We start from the raw sequence: 6000 nt of genomic DNA, 5'->3' as shown, positions 1-6000 counted from the left end.
ATTGCAGTCCATCTAATTCAGTCAAATCACAGTTGTATGCAACTTGCATGGACCAGTGGCTGAATTTCACACACCATTTGGAAAGTATGGTAGTGTTATTGCTGATTTGTTTCAATACCTCAGAAGCAATATTCCATTATAAAAGGGAATATTACTATTTTGGTTTTGGGTATAGATGATTTCCTACTACATTATCAGTCTTCATTGAATTCTGTTTAAATGTATCGCTGCCTATACATATTATAGAAGAGTTGATATTTAAACACTATTGTGGATCTGGGAACACAAAGAGGCATCAGACTGAAAAGCAAACTTTATTTCAGATGTTTTTTTTTGCCAGAGACCCTCTGTTGTAGCAATCCTGGTTGTATCAGTTGCCCATCTTGTCTGTAATTGCACCCTAACTTCAACAGTGCTTGGTACTACACGACTTACAGGGACATGTGTGATGACCTGAACCAGCAGGAAATCTCCCAGTTTCCAAGAGCCAAAGGATGACACAGGGATTTATATCTCTTGGTTCTCCTCAGTTTTGCTGCAGTTACTGCTATGAACCTGGAAAGCTTGTTCTGCATCTGAATGTCCTGGGTTGATTTCTTTTTCTCTTCCTTTCATTTTTAGTGTAGTTTGTGTTCTCCTTTCCATGGTCTTTTCTGGCCTAAGATGTTTTGAAGAAAATTGTAACTGCTTTTTTTCCCCCTGCTTTTTATGTCATCAAATGTCTTTTACACAAAATAGCTCAGCCTATTTTTTTGAGCAATGGGAAATACCCAGCTGGTTTAAAGACCGAGTCTCCTTGCTCAACTCTTACTTTCAAACTTGGTGGAGTTAAGACTTCCATTTGTATTATCTTTTGTCTTCCTAACAGTGACAAAAGGTGTCTTGGCAGCAACATTTTCTACTCCCCACACACTGTAACACTTTCACAGTAATCCTAAGCACCAGGGGAATATCAGAATATTCCTTGTCAAAAGTGCTACTCTCTTTGTATCTTGTTTCAGACCTATAACAGCTGCCTAGGAAAAGTAGTTGGATAGGGCAGGCAGACAGTGATTCTTCTCCCAGCATCTCCTCTCAACCAAAAAAATATAATGTTGCAATTACACAAGGAAAAGCAGAATAAAATATCAGATATATTTACAAATCTCCCATTTCACCAGTTTCACCAGACCTCACAAAGCCTGTGCTCACGTGACACAAATGATTTTGGTATTCACTAAAATACAAGTATGACTGAAGCATCCACGATTACAGTACCCCAAGCCCATGCATGATATTTCTTGTCTTTCTTCCAAACATTTGCTTGGTGGTAACTCCCTGTGGTCTTCTGCTGTGTTTTCCTTTTGAATTTTTGGAAGCAAAGGAGCGAGATCTGCTGCATGTCAGCATGCATCAGGCTTTTTAGCATAGATCTCTCAGTACTGAGAGAATAGCATCTGGATATCTGACTTCAAACATAGGAGAGCGACAGTTAATTTTTCTAATGACACACAAAACTACCAGGAGTGTTTCTGACATTTTCCATTTAATTCCCTTCCCCAAAAATCTACAAAACAAAACAACAAAGAGCTGCAGGACTAACAAACACTAGGCTCTCTCTTCCTTGGAAATCATTTGAACTTGCAGTAGGAAGTTGTTTCTTGTTGCAGATATTGTTAGACTATCATCTATCAAACCGAACCACTAAGTCCCTGGAAACAAAGACCATTAAGTGCCAATTAAAAAATATATTAAAGATTCTCCTTCTCCCCTCAGATTATTGTTATAGCTTGCTGAAAAGACACATGCAGGTATTTTTCTAATGGATGGTTAACTGAAAAAAGCCTAGTTCAAAATAACTTTGCTGCTATTAAAATTACTCATCTTTTGTATAAAACAGGATATATTTTGCCACAAAACTTGGCATCATTTCTTACAGATGAAATACTCATAAACTGCACAGTTCTTGAAAGATTCTGTTGAGATCTATATATCACCATCCCTAAACCAATTTAAACAAATAGAAACCATCCATGATGTCAATACACGTTGGATCAGATCCTATTAGAGTTATTTCTACACGCTGACTCGTTGCTTTTCTACTTTGAACACATTACCTGAAGACTTGGCCACATTGCAATGTTGTTGTTAGGCACAAGTTTCTACTACTAACGCTAAACTGGAAAAAAAAGAAAAGATCAAAGAAAGTTTCGACAGTGAAATTAAGGCACGTGAAGCTGAAATCCGCATTTCTCGCAATGTTTAAATCTTTTGGTTGCAAGCTTTCACTCCCTAAAAGGAAGCACCAGAGGAGATAGAAACAGGGTCAAAAAATGTGTGATAACTTTTCGGTCACTTACTCAGCACCCTCCAAGCACAACCCTTTGCAGTTCCTGAGGTTCATTTTGCAGCATCTTTCTGAGGCAGGTAAGTTGCTACTTTCTTTTAAACAATAGAAGGGAAGTCAAGCCACAAACCCTACACGTAAACAGAATGAATGAGCAAGACCTGATTTAATGGCGGTTTTAATAACAGCTAGTGCAAAAGGTATAAGCAGAAGGTACTCTCATCATTGTCTTTGTAACAAGTCCACCTTTCTGCCCCATGTCATCTATAGGTATGGACTTTATTATCTAAATCCCCAAACAAGCTATTTTCTTTTCCTAAAAGAGCATGGTCTCAAGTATGGTCCATCAAGACCCCTGAACCAGTTTCTTGGGCTCTGTACAAGTGATGCTTACCTGAACAATCATGCAGCTGCCTCCCATACAGCAACAGCAAGTCCAATCAAAAAAAGTTGTATTTTCTTTTTAGCTGTCCAGAGCAAAAGAAGTTTCCCCTCTCTCCATACTTGTCTAGCATCATCATGGCAATATAGTAAACTCAACTGCCTGGCCCTCTCTGTGCCTAAAAGGCATGAAGGACACAGAGGAACTGTGGGGTCTATCACATGTAAAATTTCTTTTGCAGCACATCAGAATCAGACATAATCTCTTGTGACATGACATCAAGACACAGTTTTGTTTCTTTCTTTACCCCAAGCTAAATGAAGGGTTTATATTCTGCTTGTGGTTAATGCCTATTTTCATAACCATATATCTTTTTAAGCATCTCTTCTGTATCACGCATCACTGCCTTTACAGCAGTGCAGCCCAGAACCCACTGATAACTTGGTTTTCAGAGGTGTACCTGCAAGGATTCTTTTCCTTTCCATTAATTTCACTATTATTCCCTTTATCACTCAATTTTGGCAGTGATTTCCCGAGGCTGAAGGAGCAGAGCAGCAATCTTAGCAGAGAGGGTGCCACAGCCATGCATAGCATCAAGCTGTGGTGAGCCCAAGGGTGGCAGATGGCCATTTCCACCACTCCACAGTAACACTTGTCATTGGGACTGCTGAGCTGCCCTAAACCCCACAACAAAATTGCTCTTTGTTTCCCTCCACCATCCATCAGAGTCTCCTCATTGGAGGAGCAGCTTTGGAAAAGATAAAACAATAAATGGGAGCAGCAGGCAATACTTTGTTTCAGTGGTTTCTTCATTCCAATGTGATCTTTTTCTTGCCAGACTGGGTTTTCACACCTTGGCCTTTGTGCTGCTAGGCATTTGTGTAATGGTGGGAAAGACTCTGCCATTCCCACCACAGCAGGAGATGTCCACCACACACATTCCCCACCACAGACAGAGTAGGTGAATCTCAATTCTTTTGTAAAGGTAAACTTGCAGGTAGGTGTTTGTTGTTTATCTTTTCAAACCATGTGTGCAGCATGGGGTCAGTCCATTTGTCAGCAGGTGACTATTATTAGAATGCAAAGGGAAAACTAGTAGGACCTCATTTGTTTTTAATAACTATTTCTTGCTGAAATTAGTGCATTAACATTCAAAACAACATTCAGTAAAGGAGAAAATTTTACAAATAAGGCCTCTCAGTCAAAAGTTCCACCTTTGTGAATAAACACAGTCCCAGCCATGAGTAAAACCTGGAGTGCCGTCAGGGCAGGGAGTTGCTTGGAAAAGTGGCCAAAAAGAGAAACTTTTCAGACTTTTGAATAAAAGGCAAAGTTTCCTTTAGCAAATATGAAGATATTTTAAAATAACACTTAAAAACATAGTTACTGTAAGTTTATACTTATGAGTCTTATTCCTCATCAGCAGATGGCAACAAGCACTTTACATCCAAAATCTTTTGTGACTAATTGAGGATGCCCACTTCAAAATCACAGCAACAAGCACACATAACATTTATTTTATAAATAAACATTAAATGTGTCTATCTATAAATATGTGTTTAAACACACATTTATTTTTATAAAACCTTCCTAGCCAGGAAAAGTATTAGTATCATCATCATTAGTCCATACTTCTAAACCAGAGTTCTCCCACCTTTTGAATACAACTGCTTGTTTCTATTTTCCACTATTGTTCCCAATAAGACCACTGTTTTTTGCAATACACTGTCGAGTACAGCTCACCTTTCCTGTCCTCTTTCTGCATACCCCAAAGGACAAAAACACATGTACAAATCCTGCATATTCTCTAGCCTCAGCATAGTTGGACAGGTATGATGTCATTTTCCTATCTTCTTAATATTGAAGCCCTTTTTATTTTCTCATGAGCTAAGTGGATTTGTACAGTACATTCATCCACACAGAAATTCATACCAAGAGCTGTGTGTTTGTATTAATCAAAAACATGTGGCAACACGCTATACGTGTAGATAAACAGCATGGGTAATTGAGAGAAATGTTCTGCTCAGTGTTTTGCTTGTTCTGGTGTGTCTGTTGCATTGGTTTGCATTTAATAAGGAAAATTAAACAGAAAAAAAAAATATGTTTTATAATTCGCTGCTGAAAAAGTTACAAATTTATAATATTCATTTTCTGGTCCCTACCCTGAGCAATAACTATAAAACATGAAGTCATTTACTCTAGACAGACACCAGATTTTCTTTCATATGCCAAATTCTTTAAGCTATATTACTCTGAAATTGGAATTGATGGAGGACATCTGATGTAAAAGATTCTTTTCTTTAAGTTTAATATGTCACATCACATGATCTTGTCAGGTGGGATCATGTCAATTATATTTATGCCATAATGTGAATCAGCCATGTACAAGTTGACTGTACTAACACAGAGAAAGGAGATAGATTATTTTTTTTTTGCAGTATCTCAGCCATCTTTCCCCTTTTCTTACATTTTTTTAAAGAAGAAAAAAATCTGAGTTACAAGCAGCAGCTAAATCCCAGACAACTTTCTACCAAGCCCAAATTCCTGATCCTAGTTTTGTGTGGGTGGATCAGAGCACCAATAATAGGAAAGCCATGAGATGAAAATGAAAGTGAGCTCTCCTTCCATTTGCTTTGGGCTCAGCTGCAGCTATAGCATTTTTCTTCTACAAAATTCAGACCTTGGTTTGCAGAGATCTTTTTCTGACTAATTTTCCCTCTTCGTTACATCACTGAAACATGAGAGGAACACGATCTGAGATCATCATTCACCTGAAGACGAGGAAAAATACATCAATGACCTGGAAATACCCAGGACCTTTCACATCCTCCCTGACATGTGACAAGCCTCCTGTCAGCCCAAACCACCATGACGGGTGGCAGAGGAAACCTGCCTGGCAGCAGCAATGCCTGCTATGCACTGGGGAATAGCATAGGACCAGATTCTGCTTCCACTTACAACCCCCTTGCTCTGCTGAGTGGTTCAGCAATGAAATTTAGCCACATAAAACCAACTGACTCAGAGATACAAGTGTATGGCACAGTGACACCCAAAACCTGAAATCCCACTTGGATTTCAATGTTATTTGCTAAGAGGGGTGGAAATGTGAAAGGGAAAAGTCCCCCAGATTGAACGTGGTATAAAATAATGAATTTTTGTTCATTGTGCAAAAATGTTTATTTTTCTGGTTTTGTTCTTCAGGAAAGAAAGTATACCTGATGATGCAGGTCTGGTGTTGAACCAGGAAATACAACTAGGCAGAGGTTTCTGCCAAGAACATGTTCTAGCAGAG

The 6000-nt window shown here is 38.7% G+C and overlaps 1 long non-coding RNA gene across 1 annotated transcript in view; it reads right to left on the bottom strand.

The window, feature by feature from the left end:
- Positions 1-1115: 1115 nt before the first annotated feature.
- The window catches only part of LOC133262257 (uncharacterized), a 106923-nt gene continuing 102038 nt past the window's right edge, over positions 1116-6000 (bottom strand). The window contains exon 4 of the long non-coding RNA XR_009741264.1: positions 1116-2158. This is a non-coding gene — a long non-coding RNA (uncharacterized LOC133262257). The remainder of the gene's footprint in view (positions 2159-6000) is intronic.

Source organism: Pezoporus flaviventris, unplaced genomic scaffold (assembly GCF_033815535.1).
Source record: "Pezoporus flaviventris isolate CSIRO_AGI_PZ_B2104156 unplaced genomic scaffold, CSIRO_AGI_Pfla_v1 ptg000213l, whole genome shotgun sequence".
In the NCBI taxonomy this organism is placed as follows: domain Eukaryota; kingdom Metazoa; phylum Chordata; class Aves; order Psittaciformes; family Psittacidae; genus Pezoporus; species Pezoporus flaviventris.
The sequence above is the reverse complement of the archived record's forward strand: the minus strand, read 5'-3'. Positions and strand labels throughout refer to the sequence as shown.